This window comes from Leopardus geoffroyi, chromosome D1 (genome assembly GCF_018350155.1).
Source record: "Leopardus geoffroyi isolate Oge1 chromosome D1, O.geoffroyi_Oge1_pat1.0, whole genome shotgun sequence".
NCBI lineage: Eukaryota > Metazoa > Chordata > Mammalia > Carnivora > Felidae > Leopardus > Leopardus geoffroyi.
Window position 1 is genome coordinate 72,140,652 of NC_059329.1, and position 13,439 is coordinate 72,154,090.

At 45.2% G+C, this 13,439-nt stretch overlaps 1 long non-coding RNA gene across 2 annotated transcripts in view; it reads right to left on the reverse strand.

Annotated features, from left to right (window-relative positions):
* The window catches only part of LOC123601419, a 41,245-nt gene that overhangs the window by 12,410 nt on the left and 15,396 nt on the right, over window positions 1-13,439 (reverse strand). Inside the window, exons 4-5 of one of the 2 annotated variants that reach the window (XR_006714102.1) lie at window positions 3,618-3,715; window positions 961-1,124 (exon numbers count right to left, since the gene is read on the reverse strand). This is a non-coding gene — a long non-coding RNA (uncharacterized LOC123601419). The remainder of the gene's footprint in view (window positions 1-960; window positions 1,125-3,617; window positions 3,716-13,439) is intronic. The other variant, XR_006714103.1, reaches the window with a different exon arrangement.

Below are 13,439 nucleotides of genomic sequence, written 5' to 3' on the forward strand. Positions count from 1 at the left end.
TAAAGCTGTCTTTATTCACAGCTGACATTATCATCTATGTTAAAAATCCATGAGAATACACCAGAAAAGATCTCCTAGTACTCTAGAATGAATGAATGAGTTGGCAAAGTGACAGTATACAAGGCCCTTTCTGGAGCCCGACCTTGGAATGAGGTTCCCACTGGGGGACACTCCAGTCCCTCCTTTCTCCTTGATCCATTTCCTCCCCAACCCTCCTGGTATGTCAAGTCCCCTCCACTGGAATGGAGAGCGAGAGAAGGCAGTATAACATTTAAGGTGGCTGCTTTCAGGAAGGATGCTCCTGAAAGGGCATGGTGTTTTTGAAGGAGCAAAGGGAAGATGCTGATGGAAAAAATAACAGCCCCGAGTCTCAGTGGGTCTGGTTTTGATCCTGACTTTGTCATGCACTTGCAGTGCCAGCAAAGAGAAAGCAGTGGATGGAATCAGAGATCATCTGTCTTTACCATCTTTGGACTTCAGCTGTCCCTCTCTAAATAGGGTGGTAAAATCGTGTGAATAAGTGGTTTCCCAGAGTGTATCCAACTCTGTAATTCATGGGCTTGGTAAGAGCTAAGGCAGGAGTGGGGCTGCTGGTGCACTGGCTGGGACACAGGCTTTCCCCACTCTTGCACACACACTCTCTTCTCTCCTGCATTGAAATGGATCCTTCCACATCTCACCAATGAGAGCGGTACATCTGCCATCCCCACCAGAGCCACCATCTCCCAGCCTCCGGTGGAAGCTCTCATCCAGTGCAGATGGGAATTCCAGCACTGCAGGGATTGTTCTGAGTCAATAATGACAGTTATCACAATAAACACACGATAGCTGTACTTGCCCTGTGCCAGGGACCACACTAAGCTCTTTAGCATTCTATGGACTCCTCACAACAAGGCATGATAGTCATTGTAAGCATCCTATTTTACAGAGTAAAAAATGAGGTCCAAAGAGGTTACTTACCATTTTACCCCAGTTCACTCGTTGGAAAATGGAGAAGCCCAGTTTAGAATCCAGTCAATCTGACTCCAGAGCCTGTGCTTTCCACGACCATAAAAGCTGGCTTCCTATCTCAACCTTAATTGCTCTTTTTTGTCCAGACAAGTAGAACATTTTATTGTTCATTTCTTAGGCCAAGAAGAAGAATAGTCCTTTAGTGCCTACTATGTGCCACTGTGCCAAATATTTCACATCCAAGCATAGCAATGGACATCCCAATTAGGACTTCTTCTCCACTTTAGTGATGAGCAAACTGACGTTCAAGGAAGCTCAGAAACTTGCATAGAGTTACACAGCTCATTATGGGCAGAGAGAAAATTTCAACCTAGCCCTGACTCTGCCACTACGCCAGCTACTACCCTAACACATTTTGATGCCAGTTGGCTGCAGGGTAATTCAAAGCATATGTAGAAACCTTGCCTGCAGCCTGCAAAACTCATTAGCTTGCATCCATCTTCCCCCATTGTCAATAACTCATTGTCACCTCTGCAACTTTGCTCACACTGGCTTCCCTTCCCCCACCCACAATGTCCTCCCTGCTCCTTTCTGCCTAGTCAATGTCTCTATCCGTAATGGAACTTGAATGCATTGCCTCCTTCACAAAGCCTCCCTTGATTTCTCTGGGGCAGGGACTTCTTCCTATGAGCTCTAAGCTCTCAAAGAGTGCCTCGTTCTCTTACTTTGTGAAATAGCCCTTTTGAATTGTTAGTTAGCTTCGTCCTTTCAATTTTTTAATGTAATGCATTGTTCCTAAAGGAACCGAAATTTCCTAAACGATAAAGATGGTGTACGAACCACACTCCATTGCATTTCTATGCATATGGCGTGTGATGACAGTTTCTTCTGAGGGTACTTTCCTGATAACCCTACCTAAAAGAGTGGTTCACATCACTCTTTCTCTCTTGCCCTGCCTCATTTTCACAGCTAGTGTATCTGTAACATAGCCTTGTGTAAGTTTCTTTATCATCAGCTTTCCTTGCTAGAATGTAAGTTCCATGAGGGCAGGCACTCGGTTCTGCTCACTACTGGATTCTGAGAATCTTAAACAGGACGTGGCTCATAACAGCTTGTTCAAAAAATGTTTTTCAAATGGCTGACTTAATGGATGAACAAACAGCAGACCCAAGAGTAGCAGCCAAAGGACCACACACAGCTGCTGTCACTTGGAGTGACCACAGTGGGTGATGGTGGTCGTGGAGCTGAGGGGATGAGACTCATCAGAAGCATCAAGGCAAGAAACCATATCCAGCATATGTGCTGGATATTTTTTGCTCTCTCTGTCCTTTTTACCCTCTGTACCCTGGGAATATGAGGTTGACAGACTCATTACCTAGATTCCCTTGCCCTTTGGTTTTTGGTTGAATTCAGGTTCATCAGTAGATCAGAATGTAGAATAAGGGAGAAATTGGGGCACTTACTTCCCTAGCTCCCTTCTTACCATGTTTTTCTACTTAAGATCTGACCCCTATCAGGAGGTCTCTCTTACAGCCATAGCTCTCCCTGGGTCTGATAAACTGCTCCCTCTACTAGGTAACACCTCCCACAGTTGCTAGACTCAGGGCACCTCGTCATCCTTGTTAGTTGCCTTAACCTTGTCTGGTCCTTTGTCAATAGTCCCTTCATTAAACTCTCAATCATCCTTTTCAGGAAGGACCTTGCCAAACACATATCAAAAAACCCTTGGCTGGCAACAAGAATGAGATGCAAGCAGGCAAGGATGTAAAGTCAGAGAGAAAGGGAATCATGGAAGAGCCGAGTCTCTGCCATAAATCCCTATGACAAGGGATCAGACCAGTCCCAGGTAAAAGGCTAATCACTAAGACAAACTCCTAAAGCAGTAACATGGCCAAGTCTGGCTTCCAAAGAAGATTCTATCCACCATATTTGAGTTCTTTCCCACCCAATTTGGAGAGGACACACTCCCCCAGTGAGAGTAGGAATTAGATGAGAGGATCAGCCTTGAGGCAGTATTCGTCATGCTCTGCTTCCTCCCTAGACCTGAACCCAGCCAAGCCCACCCACGCTACAGAAATACAAAGGCCTCTGTGTGGTTAACATCTAGCACTAGACCATCCCCTGTCTGCTGCCAACCATATTCCCATTTCAGTGTGTCCTGTTCTTGACCCTTGGCTTTTAGTTTCTTTATTTTTCCTTCTTGGCCTTGATCCTGCCTCTTGGACATAGTGACTAAGCATAGTTTCCCTGCTTTGACCTTCGATTCTTTCTAAGGACTTTGGCTCACACTCACCACTGTATTTCCACTCCTGGATGCATTTTCAGGATACAGTGACCTAACAGCTCCTGGATCACTTAACTACTAGCACCTAGGGATGTGTGTGTGTGTGTGTGTGTGTGTGTGTGTGTGTGTGTGTGTATTTAAGGATGTGTGTGTGTGTGTGTGTGTGTGTGTGTGTATTTAAGAATGTGCATGCTCACGTATGAGTGCATGTGTTGGGGTGGGGGAAGTATGCTTTCAAATTGCCTGAGTCTGATTCTTGGCTCCCCCAGTTATTAGATGCAAGAGCTAGAATAAGTTACAAATCCTCCCTATTCCTCAGTTTCCTAATCTGTAATCAGCAAATCTATAAAATGGAAAAAAAAAAAAAACTTTGAGTACCTACCTTACAAAGTTGTTGTGTGGTTACCATTTTCAGTAAACATTTCCAGTTGCCACATTGCAACTTGTGGGACATAGAGTCAGATTGTACCTCCTCACTCCCTAATGGGAAGGGTCATGAGATTAGTCCTAGCCAACAAGTCGTGAGCAGAAGTGATAAGTGTCACTTAATTGCTGATGTAAGATCTTCTGGAACTTTTCTGTCCTCTGCCAATGTTCCAGACATGGGCTGCTTAGCTTCTGGGACCCAGAGTGAGGGTGACGTGGAACAGGGTTCCCACAAACATAAATGGACATGTAGCAAGAGGGAGAAATAAGCTTTGTCATCGTAAACCACGGAAATCTTGGGGTTGTTTGTTACCATGTCATAACCTAGCCTGTCCTGACTGAAACAGTTGTTTTATGAAACTGAGATCATTCATGTAAAAAGCTCTTAGCAGAGTGTCCAGTACATAGAATATACTCACCAATTTTCAGGTATTATCATTTACATGATTGCGTGGATAGGGGTATACATGTGTGTTTCCTTTGTTAAACCAAACAGTTGAGTAATTTCATTCTGAGCACTCGAGAAGTAAAATGGGGTGTGGTTCTAAACTACGGGGATAGTGTAAAGGAAGAGTTTCCTTATCTGAGGCATCCTTGAAAAGGTGCTCTGACTTCAGTGTTACAGACAGACTTGTAAATAGGCCCCAAACACTGGAACAGGCCAGTCACATCATAAACTGAACTTCTCCAAAGCAGGCTAACGTTGTAGCACACCCAGACACTGCTCCTCTGGCTATGGATGAGAGACAGGAGAGAGGCTGTGTTGGATGATCCTTTCATACAGTCTGAATGATTGTTGGTCTGTGGGGACCACAGAAGACCTCCAATTAATTATTACTGGAGAAGATGAAATCATAAACAAAATTCCTTGTAATAAATTTTTCAAATGAGAGCACATGTTTTATTTACAGTACTGGCCCATTTTGGGCTTTAAATCTACGAACAAAAACAAACATGCTTTTTTATCAAACAGACGGGGAAAAAAGTACTCAATAGCCTTTCTTTCTCTCCTTGCCAAGGAGAACATGCACTCAGAGCTACAGAAAGGAAGGCAGACCCAGGCTCTTGTCGGCTAGGAGAATAAATGGACTTATTTTGCTTTGCAGAGGAAGATTTAAGCTATAATGATCCTTCCACATTGAAGGGGGAAAAAGAAGGAAAGAAGAGGGGAAAACAAAAGGTCCTGCTGAGGTTCAGATGTTTATGCTTCCTAAATTCAGCATGACACCTGGGTAGAAAATAGAACATATGCAAAGTGTAAACTTCTATAACTAAAGCCGCTACCATCAGGCATGTTTTTATAGCTAAAAATCAGAAATCTGCTTGATCTGAGCATTCTGCAGAGAAAGGGAAGGAAGTAGGAGATCGATTCTGACTTAATGTCTCATCTGCCCTTTGTCTACCGGTAGCCTAGTGAGGGCCTTCTGCACCTAGGGGAAGAGGCTCTCATGTAAACTCACACCGACTCTCATAACTTGCGATCTGCTGAGCTCAGAAGTGCTATCATCAAAACTACTATAAAGATCTATTTCCTGACAAGTATTGTTGATGAATCAGAGAATGCATGTCTATTGGAACAATAGAATGGTACATCAAAACCGAGCTAGGTACCACTTTGGGGAGAAACCCTGAGAGGTTGAGCTATTTGTTTCCAGTATGTGGTATAAGAATAAACCAGGGGCGCCTGGGTGGTTCAGTGGGTTAAGCTTCCAACTCTTGATTTTGGCTCAGGTCATGATCTCATGATTGTGGGATCGAGCCTCACCTCTGGCTCCATGCTAAGGGTGGAACCTGCTCAGGATTCTCACTCTCCTCTTTCCACCCCTCCCCTGCTCATGCACGTGCTCTCTTTCTCTCTCTTTCCCTCAAAATAAATAAACATTAAAAAAAGAATAAACCAGAACATTGTACAGCACCATGTCCCTGTATTTATTTCCTGTGGCTGCTGTAACAAATTGCCAATAAAGTTGATGACTTAAAATAACAGATTTTAATTCTCTCACAGATCTAGAGGCCAGAAGTCTGATATCAGTATCAATGGGCCCAAATCAACATGTTGGCAGAGTTGTGCTTCCTACAGAAACTCTAGGGTACATTATTTCTTGCCTCTCCAAACTTCTCGTGGCCTCCAGCAGTCCTTGGCTTGTGTCCCCATCTTCCAGTCTCTGCCTCTCTCTTCTGTCCGTATCTCTTCCCCTCTACCTTTCTCTTATAAGAGCACATGTGATGGCACTTAGGGCCCAGCTGGCTAAGACCCTTAACTTAATTACATCTGTAAATATTCTTTTTCCTTATCAAGTAGCATTTATAGGTTCCAGAAATTAGGACTTGATATCATTGCAGGCCATTATTGAGCCTGCTGTGGTCTCCAAGGGCCACAAAGTAAGGGTCCAGGAGGCAAAAGTAGAATTGAATCCTCTTACTTCCAGTGACCAACCTGCAGAATTTGTGCTTCCTGTCTCCACACTTTAGGTTCTTCTGGGTCAGAGGATCTGGTTCCAAGGGAAAGAGCATTTCCAACAGGGAGCACAATAAGGGTGCCACTGAAGATATGCCTGTACCTTGTCACTTCGGGCTCCTCATGCTTGTGGATCAGCCAGTAAAGAAAGGAGTTCTTGGGGCACCTGGGTGGCTCAGTCAGTTAAGTGTGACTCTTGATCTCAGTTCAGGGCACGATCTCACAGTTCATGAGTTCAAGACTCGCATCAGGCTCTGTGCTGATGATGTAAAACCTGCTTGGGCTTCTGTCTTTCCTTCTCTCTTCCCTTCCCCTGCTTGTGCTCTCTCTCTCCTCTCTCTCTCTCTCTCTGTCTCTCTCTCTCCCTCTCCCTCTCTCAAAATAAATAAGTAGACTTAAAAAAAGTGTTAAAAAAAAGGAGTTCTTTGGAGGGACAAGTATTGCTGCTACAAAATGGGAGCAATGAAGAATGTGGAGGAATGTGGCTAGAAACCAGAGGATTCAAAGAGTATCTTTCAGTTTTCTGTACCCAGGGGAAATGGCAAATGAACAAGTGCACATCCAGTGAGCAAGGCTACTGAAGCTCCACAGCCCTCAAGAGGAAAGTCTACATCACTGCAAAGGACATGTAGCCCTGAGTAGCTGCAATGCTTATCACAGGAGACGGGAATCTAGAACAGGTGGGAGAGGAGGGAGATGGCAAAAGTCAATTAAAAATGCCGGTGGTGACTGGAGTTTATTTAGGCAAGCCTCCTATATTAAGCGTTTTCAGAGTGTGAAGCTAAAAAAACACTTTAAAGGCTCAGTTGACAGAGGAGGTAATGGGAGCCAGAAGTTGATCTGAGCTGTGCCAAGGGTAGACTCTGGAGATGCATTTGGTGCTTATAGTGGATGCGGGAGGCACCACCTGGATGCCTGCTCCAAGGTCAAAGTTCTCCTTCCCAAGCTGCTAAGAGCATTGCCTGCCATTGGCTTCTGCAGGGACCCTCCCTTGGAGTTGCCATCTACTGGAGGGAAACCCAGTTTATGCCTTCTCTCTGGAGCAGCACACATTCAATAACTGATTGATGTGACACTACCAAGGACAAGGTGCCCTGACTTGATTCAAAACATTTCTGAAGGGCCATCCTAGCTTCAGAGACCCTTCTGGCACTGGCAGAAGACCCCTGGTGCTTTAGTGATTAGCATTCACTTCTGCTTCTGCCTAATCCCACCTCCCTTACTCTTCTAGAGTTATTGTTGTCCCGAATACTTCCCATTTCCACCTCCACTCTGTTTCCAGGAATCTCCACCCAAGACCGTGCCCCACATCACACCTTCTGAGACCACCTCAGACTTGAGTCACAGCTTCAGTGGACACTTAGCGCAAACTCAGACTCTCCTCAAACCACCCAGGTCCCTCCTCAACCACGTGCTGTGCATCTTTTCACTTTCTGCCCCAGGGCCCTTGCCAGCTACACGAGAAGCCTCTTGGCCTTTACATATGCAGAGCCTGGAAGTGCAGAGGAGCTCATGACCTCACGGGAGCAGACCCTAACTGAGGGTACATGTGAGCCAGAAGGTAAATTCCCCAGCCACCTGTCCTTCAGATGAATCATCCTCAGAGGTGTTCTGGATGCTATTCAGAAGCTTCCAATGGAGGGTCACCTGGGTGGCTCAGTCAGTTAAGTGTCTGACTTCGGTTCAGGTCATGATCTCATGGTCCATGAGTTCGAGCTCCGTGTCAGTCTCTGTGCTGAGAGCTTGGAGCTTGAAGCCTGCTTCAGATTCTGTGTCTCCCTCTATCTCTCTCTTCCCCTCCCCCCACCTTTCAAAAAGAAATAAACATTAAAAAAAAAAAAAAAGAGCTTCCAGTGGAATATGGCCCCTAATGCCCAAAGAGGCAACCTCAATAACATATTCTATTGACGTTTTCCCCAATCCTTGTTTACCAGAACCATCTCCTTACAACTCTTGAAACTAAGTCCCCATCTTTGCTCTGCTTGGGAAGAAACCAAACATCTAAGTCCCACCATCAGCTAGGTGGTTGTTTCCATCTCCTACAACTTGATCTTTCTCAAAGCTTGGAAATTTGGGAGCTCATAAATTCTCCTTAATGGCTATATGATAAAGGGGGAAATGCCATGTGTTAAAACCTACGTGCTAGGATCTCTGTCAGGGATATAGCAATGAATAAGATAAAACCTTATCCCCGAGGCAGCTTGCAGCTCAGTAAGTGTTGGGTGTCTAGAGTAGCAAATAGGGTTGAGATAAACATTTAAAAGTAAAGTGGGAAGAGACAAAGGAGAGAACGGTTCCATCTCATTGGATAAATCAAAAGGGGCTTCATAGAAGAGGTGGCATTTGAGAAGGGCAGAGTGGGGTGAGGAAGATCTGCCAGGTTGGTGGAACAGGGTGAGCGAAGGCCCAGGAAGAGGGAAAGGCAGGGCTGGGTGGGTCACTTGGAAGAGCCCAAATGTGATGGGGTGTTAGGCATGTAGGATGAAAGCCACTAGAGATTGTGTTGGGGACACTTGGGTGTCAGAAAGGGGAGTCTGGGCTTTGTTCTTCTGTGAGAAGTGACCTGGCATGTGCTGGCATTGACAGACCATTCAGGACACGCTCTTGCCACTTAGCAAGAAGGGGAGAGGTATCTTGATATACAAACCAACTGGATTTTTATTGGTTCCAGGAGAAAGCAGGTGGGGTAGCCTGCAGGCAACTAATCAAAAGAGCTAATTAACATTTATTGAACATTTACGATATGCCAAATCCTGATCTTTATTCGCATTATCCAAAGTAATCCTCACAACAATCTAATGAGATTGGTACCGATACTATCTCTACTTTACAGGCAAGAAGACAGGTAGAAACAAGCTCAGTAACTTGCCCCAAGTACAGCTAGTAAGTGGCAAAGCTGTTAATGTGCCTGAGGCAGACTGGCTCCTGTGCCCAGCACTTAACCACTGTGCTGGCAGGGTGGGGTGAGGGTGAGGCAAGACTGGCAGTCAGCAAGAGCTTCTGAGCAAAGCACTAATTCCATCAGAGTCTTCTCCTCATCATGGGGGGATCATAGCACCATTTTTGGCATTACTACAAAAGTCTCCCTAGTCTTCTGTAGGTTTGAGCTGATCCTTGTGTTTCCAAGCCTGCAAATAGGGTAGGAATCACCATTCTGGGCTGGGATTCTGTAACTAACCTTGTAGCTATTTGCAGTCATTGATGTCACTGGATTTGAATCTCCAAGTTCTATCTCCTCAAAGAACTTTATCTTGAAGTAGCTCCATTAAGGTCGTAATTACTCATTTAAGAAGTGTCTCCCAAACATAGATCCAGCTACTCCATGGTGTTTACTCATCAATAACAACAATAGCTAATACAAATATCTACACACGTTGTATCATTAAATTCTCACAACCTTATGAAATAAGTACATTCCTATTTTATCTTCATATTTCAAATGAGGAAATGAAGCTATATAAAGAGGCAAGATAACAAAGTAAAGTTACTCAGTTGCAGAGAGGTGGAGAAACTGATGGAGCCATTTTATTAAGTCTCCTTGAAAGCAACTTAAAGCTGGTCAGAACTCCACTGGGGTGATCGCGAGATCTCTGGGCTCACATCTCTGGAAGCCTGTCCCATCAGGCATCACTCTTACCAGCAAGATTCATAAAGATAGTCTTCTTTACCAAATGCCTCTTATGAGCCAGACCCTTTTTACACATTGTGTCATTTCACCCTTACAATACTCTGTGAAGAAGATAAGGCTATGGCTATCCTCATTTTATAGATGAAGAACCTGAATGTCAGAGAGAGTTATTAACTTAAGTTTACACAATTGTCCTCAAAGGGCTCATAGTCTAAACAGGGGTATAAATACATTTAAAGAAATGACTACAATCCATCATGGCCAGGTCATTCTTAAGTGCTATGAGAGCCCCCAGGAAGGAACAACTGACTCTACATGGTGGCAGCAAGAGATGGTGGGGGGCGGGGAGGGGTAGCAGAAAGGTCTAGAAAGGTATCACAAAGTGGCATTTGTGCTGAGTTCAGAGGATAGGAGGCATGTTTTAGGGAGGAAGTGGGGGAAAGGTGTTCCAAGCAGTCCAGGGAACAACTGTCCAGTGAGAGAGTGGTAGGTATAGGCTGGCACATTCTGGAAGGATGAGTGGTCAGCCATGGCAAGAGGATTGGGTACAAATGAGGACAGGTGAGAGAGGAGTGAGGTCAGAATCAGATCACGCAGGTCCCTCTGAGTGATTCCAAGGAGTCTGGATGCGATCTTGGAAATTATGCAAAAAATTTTAAGTTCTGGAGGAATGTGGTAAAATTTACCTATGCATCATCCACAGAATGGAAGTGGAGATACAAAGAGAGTGGAGGGGACAAACAGGAGAAACATTTAAGGGGTCAACTCAGTAAGTCCTCATGATGGTTTGGGATGTATATATAGTGACTATGAGCAAGGGCTTCAAGGATGACCCTCCAGATTCCATATTGGATGATTGGGCAGATGGATGGTGGCATTTACTTAATTAACGAAGAGCAACTTGGGGTGCTTGGGTGTCTCAGCTGGCTAAGTGTCTGACTCTTCATTTTGGCTCAGGTCATGATCTCGTGGTTCATAAGTTTGAGCCCCACGTTGGGCTCTGTGCTGATAGTGCAGAGCTTGCTTGGGATTCTCTCTTTCCCCCATCATTCTCTCTTTCTCTGCCCCCCCCCCAACTCATTCTGTCTCTCTCAAAATAATAAATAAATAAAGATTAAAAGAAAGGAACAACAACTTGAGGGAGCGTGGCATAGAGTATCATGGCTTGAGGACCATGCAACTCTAAGGGGAAGATGCCCAGGAGGCCAGTGGACCTGACACGTAGGACAGAGGGATTGAATTAAGCCATTGGGCAAGTGTTCATGTGCTCATGTGTTCATGTGCTGTGTTCAGAGCTGGTTATCCAGAGCAAACAGCTCAGAATCTCACTCAAAGACTGCACAGTCTATAAGGGGAGTGGACCAGGAGGTACCCTACCATGTCATAGGAACAAACGCATGTCCTAGGTCTAGAGAGGAGCATGAAAGAAGTAATGGCTAACTGAACTATGTGGTGAGCGATTAAAAGCTTTTTATAGGAAGGGTCTGAGATTTAAGTCTTGAAGAAATAGAAGGTTTTCACAGGCCATCAGTGCAGAAGATGGTATTCCAGGCAAAAGGACAACAGTGTCAAACACATAAAGGTGCAGAAGAACCTACATTTCCATGGCCTGTAATTAGCCCAGTATGTCTGGAGGGTGGGCACATGGGAGGTGGGAAGAGGAGTTAGGATACTAAGGAGATAAGCAGAGGACAGGTGGGAGGGAGCCTGGAATGCCATGTCAAGTGGTTTAGACTATTCTCGGGATAATGGAATCCACCAAAAGAATTTAAACAGAGGAGTGGATGATAGAATTTGGGACCTAGAAGTCAGGGAGTGCAGTTAAAACTACAGGACTGGACATGATCTCTCAGGGGTGGGGATGGGGCAAAAATATTGAAGATGGAAGATTTATTGCACAGGTAGTAAAGACTTTCATGGCCCTGTGCAGGCGGGCCCTTGTACCAATTTAATCTCCATAATAATCCTACGAGGTAAGTTAACTAGAATGGAATGGGGCCATGGGATTTGAACCCAGATCACACAGCTCCAGAGCTGATGCATCTTCACCACTCAACCATGCAGCCTCCTTGCAGTGATAACAGCCAACACGTCAGGGCTTAATAGGTGTCAGGCACCTTACGTGCACTACCCACTGTGGTCCTTACAACAACCCCATAAGAAAGGAGAAAATGGAGATACAGAGGGGAACATGCAACAACTCACTTAACTCGCCCAAGTCGGGACAACTAATAATTAGCCAAGTTTAATTGAAGCTTTCTGGCTTGAAGAACTGTACATGTAATGACTTTGCCCTGCCGACTCTGTAAGTGCTCCATAAATACTAGCTGAATCCATAAATGGGTGGTTGAAAGAGCAATGTTTCTAAGAATTGGCTTCTGCATCCTGAGGTTCGAGCATCACCAGGCCAAGTGCCCAGACGGTGACTTTCCACAGAAGCCAGAGTATAGGGAGTAGCTTGGCTGGCTCCGACCCCAACCTGCCTGCTTCTGCAGCCTGACCCTTCCAGGGTGGGGCGGGCATCAAAGGCTGTGGGGACAGGATGGGCCAGCCTGCAGCCCCCTCATTGGCCAGTCCCCATCAAAGGCGCCTGTGCCAGGCCCTGCTCCACTCCAAGGCTGGGCAGATCAAAGGGCCCTGCAGAAGCTGGGTTTCTGGACAGCTCCAGTCCTGATCATCAATTGTCACTTTGGCAGTGACAGCAGAGGGTCCAACATGACAGGACTGCCACAGCCAAGGCTCCTGGGGCAGACATCAGAGAGGCAGCTCCAAAGGCCAGGAAGCTGCCTGAGGCCCCTTTGGGCATCAACCCCTGGTGGGAAGAGAGGGAAGAACTGGAGAGGCCCCTAAGGAAAATGTTTGGAGCAGGATCACTAGAGGAAAGTTGCTGCAGGCGAGAAATCTGACCTTGGCATTTCTATTCCTGCCGTGGAACTGTGAATCGGATTACCTCATGCAGCCAAGAGAACTGTTGACATGCCCACACGTGTCCACTCTCATTCATATATACATACATGCAAACACACATACACACACCTAAATATATACACACACCTGAATCACCCACCTGGACATGCGTGTGTTATAAACACACCTCCACACATGCAGATTCACACACACACCTAAACAAGCAAAAATACTCATACAACATGCTCCCTTCCACTCATCATACTTGCCTGCAAACACACTCACATGTGCACACACACACACACAGAGCCATACACATACCTAACAATGCAAGCACATAAGCACACATATATACACGCTCACTCATACAGGAGCACACGCTCTTTATAATATATTCTGCCAGCTTCCAGGGCCTGAATCCAATATCTTACTCCCAGAAAGGTGAGAATCATCCTCATAAGTAGGCTTTAAGTGCAGAAATAGCTTATTACACAGATCCTGATGCCAGCCATTCTCCAACTCCTCTGTAGAAAAATCTAGAGGAAATGTCCAAAATTGTAGCAAACAGGATTTATGTCAGCTCTTGGAAAGCCCTCCCTGCCCCTAAGAGCTATTAAAAATATCAGCATGTTAGACTTCTGTTCAATGAGGAATACTTGGTTGCCAGAAATTTGAACCAGTTGAAATATCAATTTTGCCTCAACAAATAGATATGTGTTCTGAATTAATAAAATATATACATATATATGCCTAGATGTGAATCAGAGAGATTTATTATAATTTTG